The following is a 21774-nucleotide window of genomic DNA, read 5'->3' as shown; positions in this document are numbered from 1 at the left end:
TGAGTTTAAGGTGGCCACCACCCACAGATGTTTCAGATGTCTCCCCAGCATTCATCTAGAAGTAAAGAAGCCCTGTGAATGAAACTACTTCAAGATTCAGATTGAAATCTAATCTGTTAAGTGATTAATTAGTCTGCTTCCAGCTTCCCAAACGTGGGCTGAACATCAATTAAAAAAAGGTAGTATTTGAAGAAATCAGCTTGGACTGCGGGAAAAGTAGTCTGATTAATTACTAATTATTAATTAGCAAATTAATTGATTGAAAAAAAAAATAAGTTGATGAATAGACCCAAACAAGGCACTTCATGATATAATAATATGAATATTATATAAATAAATGTTATTATAATAAAAGTGTATTTTCTTGATTCAAATGTTTTTCTCCCCTTTTTTTTGTTCATTCCTACAGAAGTCATATTGATGGAAAAGCCCTTGAAGTAATTACTTTTTTTTTAAGTAGTAATTTATTTTTTGAACTCCACTTTGTATATTGACCTTACTGTGGGACTGTGGGACAGTTCGGGGAATGGTAATCTAGGAGTTAAAGACAGACTCGTCAATACAGGGATTGATCGTCTTCTCCATTTAATTTCCAAAGACTGATGGTAGGCGGGGTACATTTTGGCACATATGGATTCATGTTGCTTAACTAATTTTCTAGAGGTCTGTTAGTGTGTAATGCGACTGTGGTGTAAACACTGTCAACTCACACCTAATGACTCGCATATAAATCTGATTAATGTTAAAAAAAGAACTAAAGAAAATTTGCCCTTTTGCAGCGAGAAAATCATGTGGATATTAACAATCCCCCAGCGGTGGCAAATCAGTAAGCATGGGCAGTTTTGTCTGGGTTTTTGTCTCCATGGCAACATAACATAAAGTGTTTTGCAAAGAGAAAGGGAGTCAAATGGATGAAGTTATTTAATTTCCAGTCCAACTATGCAGGAGCCATAGACCTGAGACTATTTTTCACATTCCTGATAAGAAGTGAACACGGCACACACTGGGACGGAAAAGGAACCAGTCTGTTTTTTCGTGTGTGTGTGTTTGTGTGTCTGCAGTAAGTGGAGTTGTGTCTGCAAGGCCACTTATCAAACACAGAAGAATCGGCTTAACATAAAAGGACAGGCAGAGAGCTTTGACCCTGAACAAGAGAAACACTTTCATTTCGTAATAACACTGATAATCAAACAGCATTTGGCCATTCACACTGGGACTCTTTTGTTTTCTCCATTATCCCCAATGTTTATATATAATATCTATAAAAAAATATTGAAATTTAAATTCCCCTGGAACAAGTTTGGTGTATTTTAGCTTGTAAACCACATAAGAGTTCAGAGAAAATTTGGTTTTGATATTCTCTGCAGCTTCCACAAAAGGAGTCAGGGAGAAAAAAAATAAATTGATGGTTAGAGCAGCAGACAAAGTGAAAGTGTGGTGGTGCCGCCCTGATTACACTGTTATGAGAATTAATGGGTTCATGAGAAAAAATCTAGATAGCCATGCTGAATGAATAAATCCCCCTGGTGTGAGAGCCAAGTCGTCAGACTTAATATCATGAGCCAAAGAATTTGTGTAGGTACCGACCTTGTTGTGCACATGCCTATGTCCACAGTAACATGGATTCCTAAATGTTTAATAGCGTTTCTATTCCTCAAGGTCATTCAGCCCATTTTTTTTTCATGATTTTCTAGCCTATTCTTTTGCCTGCCTTGAGGATAAAACAGACCTATTACGTATCCAAAGGCAGCAAAAGATAGTCTTTTATCAGTCTGGGAAGTTTTAAAATTACTTCTTAACTTGGCAGAAGCTGGATTTTTAAGAGACAATACAAATGACTTTGTGCGCCTGGTCTGAAAGGGGGATGAGGGCATTTGATATAATAATCCCTTCCCAAAGATCTTAACAGCATTTTTCATTCTTCAACATTGTAGTCGTGTCAGGGAAAAGGGCGGGTGGTTTCCATCAAATGTGACAGTGCTTAGACTGCTCTTTGAGTAATGAGGAGCAAAGCTCTTTGACTGTTCGGCCTGGTTCACAGGCACACACTGGTAAATCAATACAGGCAGAGAGAGAGAGACCAGCATCTATCGATCAACTGTTCATTGGCTGTGATCCCTGCCAAAGGAGAATCATTATGCATTCGCACTGTCCATTGCCACGGCTATCATAAGTCAAGGTTAGGGCCAAGGTCATAAATAATGCAACATTTTCCATGCTACGACTCCAAGCAGCCAAGCTAGGAGTTAAAGGGGAACTACTGTTTTTTACAACCTGGACCTTATTCCTAGCATAAAAACCCGCGACGGTCGACTTGTTTACCTGTAATTTGCTGCTGCTAGTTTTTTGCAACATGGCTGAATATTTTTCAGATTCTGAGGTTGTGGACGAAACATAGCAGTAGCAAATTACAGGTAAACAAGCCGACCGTCGCGGTTGCGTGCGGCGCTCAGAGATGACACGAAAGTTATATGGGTGAGTAAATGATCGTATTTTATGCTAGAAGTAAGGTTCAGGTTGTAAAAAACAACCTAAATAGATAGATAGATAGATAGATAGACGACTAGTCAGAAATTGCAAGTCTCTGTTGTAGAGATTATTTTTTTTACAGTAATTTCTTTTTACAAGATTACACATTACACACAACTGTGCAAAAACATTATGATGGTGTGCGCCAACAAAACACCTCTATTTATTACCAGCTACTTTCAGACTAATGACCTACTTTCCTGGGTAACAAAAAGTCTATATTTAAATGTTTAAGGCTTGAAACAAACTAAGTAAACAGGAAGTTGAGTCACCTGCTGCAGCCTGACTTCCACACATTCAGAAGGCCAAACAAGACAATTAAGTTAACCACTAATCCTTTGTAAATGTACGTCTTTATTTTGTGTAAATATACGTGTGTGAATAGATATTGTGTGTCTTCTAGAGTTAGTATTATATACTAATATTACCAACATTATTTGGTTATTTGGACTAATTTTACCGGAGTGGAATTCAATGAGAGTTTTGAGAAGGTATATTATTGTTAAATAATGTCAGTTGAGACAACACCGTGTAAACTATATTCCAGTGATATTCCATTACTTCTTTTACTCCTCAGTCATGTAAAAAAAAAAAAAAAAAAAGCACACATTTGATCCTTTTTCAAACTGTGCTTAGAGAAAAAGTAGCTCCACCACGAAGAGAATTTAATTTTTATAAATGGAATATAGATCTGTACACAGAAATGAGTTTGTGCAGCATGACCTGCTTTAGCTTGTTTATCTTTTTACACCATCCCCAATGCTTAACTTTAAAATTTATAAATAGCTGGAATGCAACCAGCTCCATGTCCTCCTCCTAACCTCAACCATGTGTAGTGAGTGCCTAAACATAAAACTTAAATATTATCAATTATTTAGTTTAGTGAACAAACATTTTAAAAATAAAACTCAATAAAATTCTATATGAACATTTGGGACTTGAGTTGACCAACATTCATTCTTTCAGCTTTCATACTAGTTGAACATAATTTCCAGGTTTTTTTTTTTTGTATGGGCCACAATCTTTGGTATCTTGATGCTAAGAAATTTGGATTTGACATGCTGCATGCTTCAGTAAATCCACCTCACCGCCAAGAAAACGCAAGCAGCTGCTGCCACAGCCATGCATAAAACAAAGCGTGACACATATGTAGGACGACAAGGGAATAACAGTCCACACGTCATCAGCTCCTGTGCCTTTTCATGTTACACGGCTGCACTTCGAAAACAAACACACAAACCGCAGACATGCCACTTACCAGCACATACGTTATATGGCGCATAATTAAGTATATGCCTTTGTATGTCACATCCACACAAACACACAGAGACCCAACAGTGAAACCTTTCTGAGACAATCTCTGCAAGTGCAAAAAAAAAAAAAAAAAAAAAAAGAGATTAAATATTTGCACTAAGGCACAAATCCCACAACTGAATTGATGAATTATAAATACTTGTGATTAGCATCATCTGACCTTTAATACAAGACAGCATCAAATATGAATCAGGGTGTGGCTTCAAATTGGCATCATAGGCAGGAGGCATACTGTCCACAGAGATGTGACACAAGCACAAAGAATTACATCGAGGCATGTGGCGAGATACATGTGTCGTTGCTATTCCAAGCGGCATCCCCGCAATGAAATGTGAAGGTCGCGGGTATGCAGGAGGGCATATGTAGGGGAAAAGATCCAAACTCCTGGATTACAGATCCTTGAGGAGAACAAGCCATGCATAACATGCTCACTGTAATGGATTGGTAGGAAGACCACGCCAGAGCATGGGGCAATTGGTTAATGTCTGACCCCCCTCAGACGAGGACGTCTTCAGTAGAGACCAGAGGCATGGGCTTGGATGCTAACAAAGTCTCTTTAATTGATTGTGGACTGAGCTTGGACATATATTCTGTCAACAAGGTTGATGAGATGGGGTTGAAGACACAGAGATGACTATTGTCCCCATGTCCTCTGGGGTTTACTTCACTACATGTCTTATGTTTGATAGCTGTTTTTATGTATCACAGGCCATTATGACTGGAGATTCAATTTACCAGAGCAGAAAAACCTTCCCATTTGCATGAGCGAACAATTGACACTTTATTGACATTCTGATAGATCTGCTGACCGCCATCAAGAGGGCAATGTTCCAGTGTTTTTCTACGTGAATGGACCTGCGTATGGCTTTGTTTGTCTAACCTAGCAACAGTAACATAGGAAGTAGGGAACTGACAAAGGCTAAGAGCCCTCTGTTGTTCAGCGGACCAATATGAAGGAAGACAAAGAGTCAATCTGACTGATTAGCTTGCCACTTTAAAACAGGCATACCTTTAACAGGTAACACTCAGGATTTGGTCAATAACGCAGTAATAAAGTAGTAGGGGATGGAAAAGAAAAAAACAAACATTATAATTTATATTCTTATTTGAATATGTCTTAGAAACCGGCTATATCCTCTCTGCAAATTATGAGGCTTTCACCGCCCTGCAGTAGCCAGTGCGAGAGACATCTTTCAAGTGTGAACCACAGTTTGTAAGGAGCAGATGGGCTGAATAATGTAACTCCTGACTGGTGCCGCACGCGTCTCGCTGCCAAATCACAGTGAGAGATGGCAGAGCGGCTCATTTGGGAACATAGCCGGCTGCAGCAGGAACCACCAGAATGGATGGGAGCAAGGACTCAATTAAAATGACAATCACAATAAACAACGTCAGACATACGCTTATTTAATTTCTGTCTTCATGGGCGCCGATTCACTTCTTTTGTTTATTTGACAATTTGATGTTATTACAGGCTCATTTTAAGCCCCGAGACGTGGGAGCCTCCAAGTACCACAGGACAAGAATACAGACGCAAAACATGATTCAGACCTTCAGAACAAGATGTTTATTAACAGCGTGTGAGAGTTTATATGAGAACTGAAATGTTGACTGTTCAACCAATATATTAAATTTGGCTTTGACAGTGTGAGTAAATTTGCACTGATGGTAACTTGCTCATTTTCCTGGCAAACACGGCATACTGCCATTTAGGGAGAAATCATGTATTCTAGAGAATCGTACCACCCGGAGCGCACTGACCTTTCCAGGAAGGAGGAGAATACACAATAAGTGTTTAATAAATTATCTTTGTAGATAACATTTCAGAGACAGGTTTTCAAGAGCTTAAAATTTGCCTTCAAAAGTGTTATTAAGGAGATATTATTGCTGCTTTTCCAACCAAAGTATTCAAAACTCAAAATTTTGCGGTATAAACACATATGGAAGTTTGGCAAGTTAGTCTGTTGACATATGAAAAGGTGGTATATTTTATTTTTATTTATCTTTTTTTTTTTTTTTTTCACACAGGGATATTAAACAGCCTGCTTCACTCCAGTCCAGGAGGTAGCGGTGATGCAGAAGACTATACAACAATGGTAACATTACATGCGTATGTTGGACGGGCATCATTAATTGTGCAACACTGCAGAAACATTAAGCACAGAGGACATTCAAGCAGCGCTGCTGTGTAAACAGATTTTAAATTGTATGTGTTGCTCCTCGTGGCTGAAATAAAACGCCGCAAGTACTCAACCACTCAGTAACGTTCAGCCATGTACCTCCAAAGTTGGAGACCAAATCCCCAAGCTAGGACTTTTTAGTGGAAAAATAATTTTGCTAGAACTTAATTTTGACCCTGGTTCATGCACTGGTAATGCACTGAGTAATTCAAAAAGTTCTTGCAGTGTAAATATGTTTTTACAGTTACAGTTATGGGGGTTTCTAACTTGTTTCTAAGTGGTACTCCTACTGGTATTTACGTGGCAGCTGTATAGCAAAACGCCTCCAGTAACCATTTTGTGACCTACAGAATACACAATGCTTAGTCACCACTTGTAAGCAAAACCTTTCATTCAAATGTAAAATATAACCACTTGCAGCACTGTGTATATTTTATGACATGCAGTTTTTTTAGAACAAAATCAGAATCATAATTACAGTTTAAGCTTTTCAGTTACAAAATATTTATCAATGTGGAATTAATCCTATTAGATGGCAATGCATCCTTTTATACTGCAGTATCAAGATGTTTTAAATATTATGTGTTTTGTCCGATCCATATCATGTCACAGAGATAAGGTATGCGATTCTCTTTTGCAGCAGTTGTTGCTTCATGTTAAAATGCGAAAGTCACAATGCTAAAATTATCACTATAACAGAGCAATCTGCTAACTGTTGTAATGTTTTTTTGTTCGCAGTTTAGTTTAGCCTGTGAGCATGCTATCTTTACTAAGTGGCATTAAACAAAGTCTCTTATCTTGGAGTTTAATGGCAATCCATTGATGAAGGTATGCCTCAGAGAGGAGAGGATCACCAAGGTAGTTTGAATAAACTGTGACCATCAACCAATCAGTAGAGAATAATCTGCTGGTCAAGATGGAGCCATATTTATTTGGACCACTAGCATCATTAAATATCAACCAATGTTCTAATGTAGTCATTAGTTCCAATTTATAAAAATGCCCATGTAAATTTAATACTTGAAACCTTAAAATGATAGATGCCAACGTACAACAGCGGTCTTTACATTGTCCGACAGTCTGTATGTGCATAATGTCCAGCTCATAAACCTAAATATTAGTAAGAGTTTCAAAGTTTTAACACATATTACGGATTTGTCTTAGATTTTTGTGTCAAAAAAGCAACACATTTAGATGACTAAATGATTTGAAGAACGAGTCCTACTGCCTTAATATGGTTTAATGGTGTAATACATTTTGTGTATTATGTTCAGATTGAGAAAACGTGGAAAAGATAAGAAAGAAAAAGAAAAAAGAAAAAGAAAAATTCCACTAAAAGTAGGTTAAAATCCCACCAGGTCCCGCTGCCTAATAATACTGTATAGTGTATATTTGGCCAAGTCGAACTAATATCAGCATGCAGACAGATGGTGGCATCGCTTTGACGGTATTTAGGCATGCCTTGTGGTTACCATAGTAACCAGTGTAAAACGGGGGGATCCCAGTGCCTCAATGATGCAATGGGAAATTGCCTGCCCGGTATTTCAGGCTGTGAAATTTAATCTCACAGTGTTAATTTCACAGCGCGCTGCCCACTACACACTCAAAGCAGCTGAACCCCAACATGTAGACATACGCACACACGCCAGTGCTGTCATACACACACAGGTTGGGAGATATGCAAAGCAGGATTAGACATATCCCACTTATTTGGCTTTGTGCATTCACAGTGGACATACACGACGCACGTGTCTGTTCACATGCACACGGATGCAAATAGAGTTCAATCGCATAACATCATGCACACTTGCAGAAGTGACAGCCACATACAGTTTCACACATACATACATCTGTCGGCTGTTTCCGTCCTCCTAAAAATGTTTAATGCTCCTCTGCAGCCTAACAGGTAAAGAATGTTCTTATTACGTTACTTGTGATTCAGTGTCTCAGCACTGGCACATTAACAGGCACACCACTTATACTCCAATTAACACTTACTGGTGTTGGCAAAAATACATTTAACAAAGCTCCAGCAAATGACATGTACATTCAGAAAATTAAATGAAGTGAAGTACAAATGTATTACTTAAACCTTTCACTGCAAACATCTGTTACTACTCTTGGTCCGGCTTCAGCTTTGCTGCGCTATTCTTGCAGTACTTGCACGTGTATACAGTATTCCTTCATACTCAAGTCGTTAGTATTGTAGCCATGAGGACGAAGGACGTGTTTTTTTTTTCTAACCCAAACCTAATACCTAAATAGAGGCATACTGCGAAATACAAATGCTCATTTATTCCAACATAACCAAATCATTGCATAGCGTGATAACAAGTATGAAAGGCTTTCTGTCACACATTGGTTCTCCTCAATCTCTATCTCAGATAACCCTGACGTCACTAGTGTCAGCTCGAGGAGACTGTGCTTACAGTGCAGTACTGACTGTAAGCCTTATGACGAGTGGCAATTCTGTAAAATCCACACACTGCTCCTTTACCATATCTGGATTAGATCAGGCATCCACAATATTCCACAACAATGATGAGTACTGGCAGTTTATGTAAATGTTGCATTTCCAGGATTACTGTGTTTTTACAATAATGTGATGAAGTAATTCCTTTTTTATAAATACATGATTTTTAATAGTATTTCTATATAATCCATCAGACCCAGCAGCATAAAATCATCACATACTGTAATAAACCATTCTGTCCATATTGTCTGCTTTTACTATATCATACTGTCTGTATAGCCCACAGGGAAATACAGAAAACAATAATGTCCAAAATGGCCAAAGATGAAGTTCAGAGTTAGAAAGCTGGAATGATTCTCCTGCCTAAAGCGAAAATATTTTCCCTGGAAAACAATCCCAGCATTCACTGCATAGCTTTCCAAAGCTGTTTATCTAGACTGGCCATTTCCCAAACCCCATCGCTGCTGCCGACTTCCAGCAGCACCCACATGGGTCGACAGATATGAAACTACAACCACATGTTGTAGGTGGTGATGGCGACAGCATCCTCACACGACTCTGTATTACAGAACCATTTGCCCTCCCCTCCTTCAACTTGCATTTAAATATTTACCAATAGCACTGTGCGGGCCTGACTGAGGTAATGATCCAGGTCAGTGGAGATGATGACAGAGCCTGTGCACAGCTGTGGGAAAAGACCCGGTGTTAGCTCACAGGCACACTTTATTACAAAGGAGAGAGTGTTGCTGTACAAATTCAATCAGCAGAATTATGACCATTTATTTCTGTCTAATAATAGTTATGTAGTAGTGTAGAATTAGTTTTTTTTTTTTTTTTTATCTTCCCTTCCCCAGAGGTACAAGAATAAGTGCTTTTCAAAGTGCTTCATGTTATTTTGCACAATGAGCACACAGATTGTAAAGGGCGGCCATTCTCCATGAACCATACTATGCAATTCTAAACCATAACAATCAAATCCAATCAGCTGGCAATGAGATAAGGTTCCTTTATTTCTTTTTAATGTTAATGGATGAGTAATTCATCTTTTCTAAAAAGCCAAACAAAAGCAAACAAAGCAGAAAGCTGTACGAGGACAGACTTCAAAGCATGAGCCCTCATTAGACGTATGCCTTTGAAGAGCAAGCAATCCTCAGTGCAAAATCGCAGATGGATCTCTCTAAAAGCTGCTTTTCTCCCAGCAGGGCTCTTATAATTATGAACACATTAGCTGGAAGTATTGTTTTTGGCTTTAAATTAATAGTGTATGTGGAGCCTGTAACGGGCAAAGTGTTGTGAGTGTGTACACTATCATTGACCAATATAATCAATTCCACCACTGCCACTTTGATGCTGGCAGCGAGAGCAGCGCCACAGTGTGAAAGTAAATCCTGTCGAAGTTTGTTTATTGGCTGGGCGATTGCAATCAATGTGATTCAGACTCTAGAGATTAATTGGGATTAAAAAAAATAAATAAATAAAAAATGGGACCAATTAAATAAAACCATTTCTCTTAACGACTTGTAACCGGGATCTGGGATATAATGAGGGCGTCATCGTTTGTAGACTGCATTACATCATAAGTTAATATAAAATGTAATGCCATAACATACTCTTTCCCATTTTACTGCCCCTTACATATCTTTATTTATCATATATTATATTTATCTTTCAGCCCTGTTTTGATCTCCATCAGCTCATGACCTAGTGAAATATGAGGCGTTTTCCTTGCTAAATTCTTCGTTAAGTTCACCAGCGAGTCACTGTCTGCTGTTTGGCTGGAAACGGCAGTGAGAATGTGGTAGATTAATGGATGCCAAGTTACCCACAGAGTCTGGTGTCTTCGAATGAACTTTGATAATGCGTGAACGCGTTCTGAAACAACGGCGTCCTGAGAATTGTATCTCTGAAGTGTTAAGATATCAGGACGGGAAAGGGGTCAGCATGTTCCAGTGTCCCAGCGATAAGATCAGTGAGAACGAACCAAAACAAACAACTAGTAGGCCAGGCAATGAGATGACACTATGAAGCTCAGTGAAGCTGAGGGGAGTACAGACTTGCGTCATTATTCTTTGCAGGTTCATTAACATGAGTGACCATACTTATCTGATTCCTTGTTATTATAAAAATACTGATTACGGCCTCACAAACTGCTGGAAAAGTTACCTCACTCAGCGCAATCACACACAACCATTTGGAGTATATTCTGAAATGGTATGATTTATTGCACCATGGGAAATAGTTTTTACCATTCCATAATTTACTGAATACTGATAAACTAATCTTTACTGTGTCATGATTAACATGATTAACAAGTGTCTAGGCTGCACCTACAAGACCTCAAAGTCCATTTAATAATAATAATAATTGAAGTTGTATTTTAGAAAAAATAACTCATTTGTCTTCTAATTCACAGATTGTCTCCTCTTACTAATCCGATAACTGGGACTTAATAAATGTAAGTAAAACCAGTGAATTACTCAACAAACAAACACGTTGGATTTAATCTGGACTGGACTTCATTTTCTGTATATGAGGGATGTCCAGACTGGTATCGGGGCCAATCCAGACATTTTTAAAATGACTGGATTGGAATGGGACTTTAGCCGAGCCTGAGCTTTTATAGTTATTTGCTTTAGGTCTGCAATAAACCAAAACCACATCCCTGAAGCATCTTCCGCCACTGTTTTAATGGTGGTTGGCTAGCGTCACAGTTGCCAGAAAGATCAAGAAGACGACTAAAACAGAAGCTGAAAGATTAAGCAGAAGAGGAACCAAAATCACGTGACCAAACACGTCTGCTGTGTGGTCGTACTTTACTCTGGAAAATAAAGTCAGTCAGACGGCAATTTCTAAATTGTGCAATGTGGATGTTTGGCGAACTGGCAGTAGGAGATTGTCTTTTAATACTACTAACTTGATAGACAAAAGTACATTGCGTACACTCAGGCGAAGGCTACTCTGAAACAACAACAAACACTGAATGCTGCTTTCAAAAGACAAGTTTCCTGGAGACAGAGTGAAAAATATTACAGAGAGGGGTAAATAGTTCATTGCATTGGATGACTAGCCCTTTACCAGAGCAGAGAACACAGGTTTTCACAGTTTGTTGGAGCTTCTGTAGCCAAGGTACAAGCTAATCTCCCAACGTTGAACCTAATGTAGTTATACGGTGCACACGTTTTTTTAATTCTGTTTATTTAAGATCGGATCGGGACTCGGATCGGGACTAGGATTGGATGAAACTCAAAATAAAAGATCGTATCGGATTCTCTTGTGAAGTCACTCACAGGTTTCTTGAAGAGCAATCTTCCATCTTGCCATCTTGGTTGTGCCTGACCCAGTTAGACTCGTGGTTAATTCAAAATTGGTCAAAAGGGTGGCGTTACAGTGTAGCTGAGGCAGGTGACATCTCGGTAGCTACCAGCAAGCAGCTAGCAATCTGTGAGGTCACACACCTGTCACTCAAAGCAACCACGTCATTATTTATGCATAACAATATAATCTAAACAGGTGTTTCCCTGTACAGTTGTAATGAACGGGAACCTTTGTTTATTTCTGCTTTTAACATCTGGAATTTTGGGTACTGACTTGCTTTTGGAGTCGGCATCAAAGAGACACCTCAAAGCTTAATTTTTCACCATAGGTTGCCAATTGATCCTGTCCCGCACCTCATACAAATCATCAAGTCAACAATAATGTCACAACGGATACAAGAAAATGTATCACTGCTTCTCAAAGAAAATGCTCCCTCCAACGATTTGTCCAGCGGGAAAAAGACAGCCGAGATGAGGGACCATTAAATCATGGCCCGTTGTCTTCAATCTCACCTAAATCAAATGAAAATCAATGCCTATCCTGTTTAAGGGGACTAACCCGTCTGCTTCTATAGCTTTTGTTGTTGTGCCTGTAATTGTGCCCATAAAGACGCTTGACTTATGTTTAATTCTGTAAATGTTTATTGTAGCTCTCGATCAAAGGTTTATGTTTACTTTCAATGCATTCGCACCCAATGCACTTTGGCTGCGCCATTAAATCAAATGGAAAACATTACAGATGCCTTTTGCATTATTTCGTACAAAATTAAGCCTGATCCGTTTGGTACTTATAGAAACACTTCGATCTTTACAGCATTTAAAATAATGGATTCAACTGTTTGATTGCACAGCACTAATCCGTAAGCACTGACCCGCAAACTCAACTTGATTGCAAACTAATTATTTCACGCCTCTTTAGATGAGTCCAAGATGGGTGGATTACAAGGGACATTACAGGAATTTCTGAAGAAGACAACTTGACAACGGCTCAAGCTGAGGCCGAGGCTAACAAAACAGCCAAGCACGAACATAAATATACACAACATTTTTCTGGAGCTTTAGCTGTTTGTTATCTTGAGCAGACATACAGTATTTGTGCAAATGTGGTACAATATGAGGCGTGTTGGGCTCACTTACTGGAGCGTGCAGAGCTTGCCGAACACTCACCGAGATACAGTAATTCATGCACGCGACGAAGAGCGAAAGTGACGCGTTTATTCAAAAACATCCGGTCGGACTTTAAATGCGTCACGTTTGATACCGCTCACATTTGTTCTCTCAGCACATCTCACTAAACAAACAAGTACGAGATATTGGACACAGTGGCTGCTCATGCCACACCGAGGGGAGGTCTCACTCCTTCCTGCCTGTGCAATTGCTTTAGCTCAATGATTTATGAAAAGGAGAACAATCTGTGCACAGATGGGGCATAGATATAAATATTCTGACCAGTCACAGGGAAGCCAGACTACTCTGCTCATACCTTCAGGTGATCTACAACGAGGCACACGGAGGATTAGAGCTATGCGGCTTTGAGGCACTGGAACGCCTCTAATAAAGTGAGAGAAATGGGAAAAACACACAAAACAAATGTAGGCCTGCGTTCTTGCTCCAAAGCTATTAAGCTCATCAGTCTCGGTTGTTTGAGTTCTAATCTTTAGTACGACTCCAAACAGAATCGTTTTACACTAACGAATAACAATTCGGCCACAGGAATCAGTCGCGTGTCACGTTATATACTCTGCATGAGATTCGATTGTATGTGCGGTAGCTCACAACAGCCACAGTTGTTTACTGGCTACACCTGATCCAGCCGGGCAGATTGTCAAGCCAGCACATCAGTACATGTTTTTTTTTTAGTGTCTGAGGCCACCCTGGAGAACTGAAGGCAATTTTCTGTGTTGCAAAAAAAAAAAAAAATAAATAAACCTTTGAAAGCAAAGTGCTCTTTACACTTTGCTTGGATTGTAAATCAGATAGCAGGACTATACGGTGGTGTAATCGCCAACAAATGGATCGGCTGAGTGGCCGATAAAATCAGCTGAGAGAGTCTGTCTGCATGTGCCCTGAAAGAACTCAAACCAATGCTATGCTATGACTGATGTCTGCCAAGCACGGCCCACGGTGGAAGCATCAGTTTCTTTTTATACGATGACAACAATTTGTTCACCAATGAAACGATAATACTTTTTCTAAAAATTTGCTCATTAAATTATTATTGCTCATGTTTGGGATACACGAGAGCTGAATGTTTTGATATAGCACATACAGTAATATACAATCACTTGCCAAAACATTAGGCACAGTAGTGAAAACGAATGGATTCTGAGCTTAAAGTTGCATTTCAAACTGCACTGCTTTTGAAGGACCAAGTGATCTGGCTACAGACGGCGCAGGCTTCAGCTTGTCTTAACCTTCAACTGCAGCTGAGCTACTGACAGAGCAACAGCCCTGGGGAGTTTCGGCACAGAAACACAGTCCAGGTAACTAATATAATATTTTTACACTCACTTGCCAAAACATTAGCTACACGAGTGAAAATGACTGAAAGCATTCTAATATAATAGTCCTGTGCTGAATTCTCCTTCACGACTGTTATAATGTAATCACTGTACGTTAATTAGTAGAGAAGGATGCTCACACAGCTGATACAACAACACCACCACAGCACACTGATGTTTACTTTCACCACTCCTACACCCTGATTTACACTACGCTCCTCTAAGGCTCTGAGCAGCATTCTATACATGTTTCTGTCTATATATAGTCGTCATTATTATGCAGGAGTGCCTTATGCATGAGCACGTGTAAAGCATCCGTTGTAAAGCAGCAGTCTGTAAAGCTGTTTCCATTTCCATTTCTGAATAGACACTGTGAATCATCTGACACAGTCCTATACCATGCCTTCAGAATACAGTGCATTCAAGTCTTGGACTGTCACACAGATGAAGTCAGTCCTGCCTCGGGGGCTTTATTCTGCATGCTGCTGCTGACATTTTCCCTACTGCCATGAGCCCCCACGAAATGATCCAGCCAAACCTTCCTTCACAAAAAAAATGCTAATTAACAAATAATTTGTCGGTATTCCAGCAGCCGATCTGTGCATCTGTTGTTGTTGGCCCTATGTCGCCATAAGATCCCTGGGAGAGTTAATTTGCTCTTTCTTCTAATGAGCAGTTGGATAGGCATACCTGCCCTGTCGCTGCTCCTCTGAGGATATACTGCACACATTAAAAACAGGATGTGTTATACTACACATCGACTGGCAAGAGAGAAACACAAAGGGCAATAAAAAGCAATGGCATCACTTGGATATCAAAACGACAAAATGATTGGGGTTTATTTACATTTAGAAATAATTACACTTAATTATTCAAGTTGTACAAAAATAAACACAAAAGAAGATGAATCCATCGAAATCCGATCATTCAGTAAAGCCATATTTATGCTAAAACAATCCATCAGTTACCAGTCCTTATTTAAACAGTTTCACTATGAATCCACAGGAGGGCAGCAGATAGATTTTGCTAATCCAACAATGCTCACACTGCTGGCACAACAGCAAGGAGTTTTTAGCCATCTTGTTTCAATCCTGTGAACATTCAGCAGAAGCACTGCTGGACTGAAACAGGCACCGGTCCGATTAAATGAAAATGACAGCAAAAGATTAGTAATACTTTGTTTCTCAGCCCTCTCATGGCGGCAGACAGACCCACCCACCTGAGTGTCAGATTAAGGTTGTTTCAAGTGAAAACCATGTGCTTACTGAAACCTCAAAGTCCGGGGGTCTCAGAAGTCAAGGACACAAATGGGCATTTAAGCATGGTGCACAAGGGTCTGTGCTCTAAAGGTTAAACCATTCCCTAAAGTTAAACCATGCCCTAAAGGTCACAAATTGAAGACTGAACATATTGTCACACAATCTATGCAATCAATATTGAGTGAGTGGTAGCACCTGTTTGAGCAGTATAAATGTCCAAGGGGGTTACAGCGTAGAAGAAAACCTGCTTTGGTTTACATATGTGACCAGTGGGACACTATAAATTCCATTCAAAGCACCAAAGTAAATGATTACCCATAAATCATCTACAGTACATCAACTTTTTGAGAACAAATGCTTCAGACTGGGTTTGAGTGCAGCCCCGCTGGGGAACTTTGTGATATAGACTGGACACATCTGGTGTCCAGATTGCCAAATATTTGAGAGTCATCATGCGTGTTTAGTTTTCATGCTACAAGCGGGCCTAATTAAGTTTAGATGTGTGAGATCAGGTTTGGCGATTATGAAAGAATCGCCTTTCTTTTTACATGCACGCATTTCTACGATATACATTTTAGTAGAGAAATTTAAGTGCCATAGAGTGGATTTCAATAGTAGTCTACCAAAATGTTGTCACTGGTTATCTTGTTTTAACAGTTGCACATTTTATGCTCATAAAGTATCACATCTACCAAATATACAGTCATACAATGATGTTAATCAGTGGCTCAAAATACATAATAAAGTTTTATATTGCAGAAAGCATGATTTGGACAAGAGATGTCCCAGCTGAGGTAATTCACAGTCGGTGTATATTTTTTTATTTATTAAGTTTGGACCTGTCAGAGTGCAGAAGTATTTGGGAGGGCAGAAAGCGTCTGCTCAGTGAGACACTCCACAAGGAATCTCAGACCGTTGCATGGGAGAGAACCACATGAGCAGAAAAACACTGCAACAGAACTGAAGATACAACTTAAATCCAGAACCTGGACCAGTGAACAGGGATTAAGGGGGCACACTCAGGATCAAACATTGTCTAAAAAGCTGCCAGATGATTAGAAAAAAAAAAAAATCAATTTTCACCTCTGGCATGATAGATGTGTGACCATCACACTACCACCTTGTCTGAGGCAACACTATGGCCAGAAAAGAGCATGGGTATTAGGGATGAACCAAACTGATCCACCAGACTGGTGTCAATCCTGCTAACACTTTTAATACTAACCATGTAATTACCATAATTGAAATTCAGTGATTCCTTTTAAACTTTTTTAGACTTTTAAAGAAAAAAACAGAACAAAATGGGCACCACATGGTACATTTCTAACAAGAGATAATACTATGGATCAGTGCATTTTTCCACATTGGATTAAAAGCCTTTCCGTAATATAAGATCATAGCAACTGCATATGTAGTAGAATTAGGTTTCGGTAAAGGTGTATCTTTGCAAATAAAATGGTTAACATATGCATATAGACACTTGGTTTAGGTCATGAAAAGATCTCACGTTCTGCAACCTTCCTTAAGGAGTTTTTACACCAAGTCTGCATCTATCATCCAAAATTGTTCCACATGTAAAATTAAATATAACCTCACATCGCGTCAATCATGTATAGAAACCGAGTCAGAAACAAGACTTGATTTCCTGTGGGTTTTTTTCACATCAGTCAATGGTTTTTTTGTCCGCTCAAAGCCACAGCACATGCATATATCTTCTTTTTAATGTGCGGTTCCAGTTTTGCTAGCAATGCAAAAAACTGGGCCGCTGACATCCTGAAATACACCTGGAAACAATCACAATAATTCCTCAGCTTCTTTATAAGCAGGTGAAATTCTCCTTGGTTTTGACATCTTCTCGGAATTGGATGGCCCTAATATTTTCTTTCTACTTTCAAGAAGTGAAAAGACCACAAAATCATCCTCACTGCCCGACGACTTCATTTTGTCTTGTATTGTGAATTTTTCGCAATAAACAGAGTAATAAAACGCATCTGACTCAGTGTTCAAGGTCTCGGTGTGTGACGGTTTTATTGGAAGGCATGAAAAAAAAAACGCGGAATTGGTGTTCAAACATCGTTGCCATCACACTACTTGTAGGACAAACTATTTTCTTCCATTTGGCATTGGACACTGATCTTGAGGTATGCTTCGTCAAATATGAATCCATATTGGATATTAGGAAGTCTGATGACAGAGGGAATTGGGGATTTGCAACTAATGGAGGATGGAAGCGAACTAAGAACTACGGACCCTCTCCAAATAATTTGTCGATTTGGCATGACAATTAAGTATTGCCTTACAATTTAGGAAATCATTTCCAATTTGGCTTCCTTTATCGTTACAGCTGACAAAACATTCTCCTCCTTCTCTTTCAACGAGAAATGAGAAAATAAAGCAAGGACACTTTGTTGGCCTTGAGGTTACAGCATTTACTGTATTTATGCTATCCAAGTATCTGTAACCACAACATGACAGGAGAGGAATATTCCCTCTATGGAGACACAGGCCTGAGTTTCACTCTCTTAGCAGAGGCGGAAGGTTTGATCGCATAGAAAGTTTCAAAGGTCGGAGGGTCATCTGATCCTTGTGTGATGGGTGTGTGTGTGTGTGTGTGTGTGGCAGAGTGGGGTCCTCAGTGCCTTGGGGCAATGGCATAATAGGCTCCAACACACACCAGGGGCCAAACCCCCTCCAGCCCTTGGACAAAATGTCCCGCCTCAGCTATATTTGATTTCAAGGGCCAATCTTTGAACTGATGGGCTCAGGACAGGTACGTAGAGGAAGGGGTGGGGGTGGGGGCTCTTTTTATTTGCTTTTCCAAACTCTTCAACGTCAGACTTGTATTGTGATTGGTAAGGTTTTCACCAAATTATACAATTAATGTGACTGGCTCAGCTCACTGAGGCCTCTTATCATTCAAATATGGATATGAGGAAGACAGCTTGCAAAGAGCTGTTGCTGATTTTATACTTGGCCTTGGAAGTTTCAAGAGATGTCCTTGTAGAGGTCTTCTCTGGTTTATATTTTGCGTCACCCTTTGAAAGTATTTGTCAGCTTTATGCAATTTATAATTGGTTATTCGCTGGCTTCAGTAATTTATAATTTATACACAGACCAAGACTTAAAGATCTAATTGGTTTCAAAACTTCCATAAATGTTAATATAAAAACAGCAATGAAAAACAGTGCCTACCAGGGCTGCTCTCCAGAAATTGCCTTCTTGAGATTTTAACAAACAAAGATGTCTGTACAAACATGAGGAAATGACGCTGAATAATACACTCAATTTACTACAGTGCATTTGACATAGGGAAGCATTCCAAGTGGATGACAGCCAAAGATTCATGGAAAAATCTTGGTGTACGTGACAGCAGACCTCTCTGTCAAACTGTGGTTACCACTGATTCTGTACATCACCCTTCAGCACAAAAGCGCCGGTCAGTCCCGCTGAATCGATGCCGCAGGGCATCAGTGGTGGGAACTGAGCCAGTCCCGAGATATAGTGCCTCGCAGAGAACAGCTATGTCAAAACCCCTTTTTGAAGCTAAATGCTACTTTGACTGACGTACATCCTCTGGCACTGAGACCTCACAGGAATCACTGACAATGTTTTAATACCAGTATTATGGTCATGTGTACACACACACTGACTGGTTGCAAAGTGTGTGTGTTTTTGCTTCTGTTATTTTGTGGTTTAGCCACTTAGACACAAATTGCACAATATTTTATACAATTGTGAACTGTTTTCCAGATTAAGTTTCTTTCTGCAGGGCATTTCTCATACTTGAAACTTGTTTAAAATAGCTGATCCATGACAGTAAGCAATTCTGTGTTATTAATGCACAGTCACATTATTAGAGCGGAGTAATACACTCATAAGGGTCAGCATCTGAAAATGCATTAGCATTTGCATTAATGAATTACAGATATCAACATGCTATAAACAGGATAAACTTGTTTATTAACTCCAAAGCTGAAATCTTGAAATGTCAGGATTTCTTTTGAATGCATTTAAACGCTGCATAATGGAGAATTGATAAATTGTACACAGTTTGAATCAATTTACAAACTCGAATTATAATGCTATAATGATGGATACATAACTTATTATCGATAACTGTACATTGTGGTGGCCACTGACGTAACATATTCAATTGCCAATTGCTTGGACATTGATCATCCAATTTAAATCGTGAAACTACGGTAAATAGGGTGGGAAGCAAAGCTATAGTTTATACAGATCAAATGGTATATTGCTTCAAAGGGGAAATACACAATAAAAGCAAATATCAGAGTAAATTTTAAAAATAAATACAACCCTCAGCAGATGACTTCTGTGGTAAATGAGAGCTCATCTGTCAGTAGCTAGTTCTTACAGAGCGAAACAATCTCCCACCAACCACACACACCAAACTCCTTCAAACCAAACACTATGAGGAGAAAATAGATCCTCGATCATCATCTCACAGCTGTAAACACAGATGTGCTGAAAATCATGTCATGTAACTAAACCAGATAATGCTGAACAGGAAGAAGGCTCTAAAACCATCACATGCATGGATTAATGTAGCCTGTAAAACATTTACGTATTAAATAAAAGAAAACAGTGGATAACTAGCTTAAAACACAGCTGTTATACATCTGGTGCAGATATGGATTTGAGAACAATGGAGCTGCCGAGACTGCCCAACATGAAATTACATAGAATAGTGGGGACATTTTTTGAATTCTTCTGCTCAATAAGAAATTTAATCCAATGCAGAAATGGTCCTTTCTGTCACAGACAACACAGCCATTGTCCTCGGAAGTTAGGGAGCCTTTCCTGAAAGGCTATCTGCCTGGTGGCCCCGGGCTAATCTGAGCTGGGCCGGGTGGAGGTCACAGGGCACATGCTTAGTCTGGTTTTGGCTGGTGGTCTGAGCACAGTTCCCTTCAGATCACTTCTTAGGTCAGGTGCTCAATTTGCTTGAGGTAATCTGACAAAGGAGCTTACACAGCCTACCTTTCAAAGGCTTTCTTTTTTGCTTATTTTAGTATTTGTGTTTTATAAGAAGCAGGCTTCCGCTGGCAGTGATGCGGACTCTGATTTAATACGCTGTGGCTACAGTCCTACCAGATTTCACAACCCATCCTTTTCTATGAGGAACGCAGTGAGAAGCATAAGCTGCCATCAGTAAATTGACTGGCCCTCATTTTCTTGTTTGACTACTAAATTTTATGCTGATTTGCTACAGTGAGTGCAAGGTCATTATTGACCAAGAAAGCTGGCTGAAGATGACCTGCACTACATCATGCTCTGCATTGTCTTTGTGGTAATCAAATCTGAATGTTTCATAGAAGGAAGACTAAGCCCTTACTTCCTGCTCACTTCAACGAAGTCAGCTGCCCTTTCAAACGCTGCGTCTGAGTTGATGTGGCTGATGAAGCCCAGATGTGGATTGCCACAGTACACACATTTTCTTTCTTCTGAGAAAATGAGAGTTACTTTACAAACACACAAACTAATCTGTGGACCTCTGTGAAATGCCACTCATGTTATTTTATTTTAAAGAACTTAAATAAAAGGATCATTGTAAGGGTACAAGAATTGTTCACATCCATGTTTGTACCAGAGACGGGGCTTTGTTTTCACATTACATGCCTGTTGTTTTACTATCATACTATCAGAGCACATGTTGAAATAAGAGAAAGATCATTTCCTTTTTTTTTTTTTGTCACACAACCCCTATAACCTCCCCTCCGGTGCTACAGTAAGCATGCGCCATAATGCTCCTGCAGTCATGCGCTGTGCACATGCTGAAGAGTTTACTCCCTCCCCAAAATACAGCACATCACTGCATGGCGACCTGCATCGAATTAAACAGTATAAGAACAAAGCTGGATTCTCAAATTACACTGACCAAAGGATAAAGTAATAATGTACAGTATATCCCATCTAGCCTTGAGTTACTGGAAGATGAAAAACTCATTAAACCCAATAAAACCCAAGGTTTCCCGTGGACTGACCACATGCTATTGCCAAGTTAAAATCTCAAAACCATGGCATGCTAACTACATCAAAGGCAGCAATAAGATGACCATCCTTGTGTTTCCTTTTGCTCCAGCAACATGTCCGAATATTGCATATAAAACGGGTGCAAGCTGCAAGTTATAAACATTGGCATATGAAAACAGACATGTGTTTTTCACAATTACTTCATTCCCA

This window comes from Chelon labrosus (genome assembly GCF_963514085.1).
Source record: "Chelon labrosus genome assembly, chromosome: 4".
Lineage (NCBI taxonomy): Eukaryota > Metazoa > Chordata > Actinopteri > Mugiliformes > Mugilidae > Chelon > Chelon labrosus.
Note: the sequence above shows the minus strand (reverse complement) of the source record.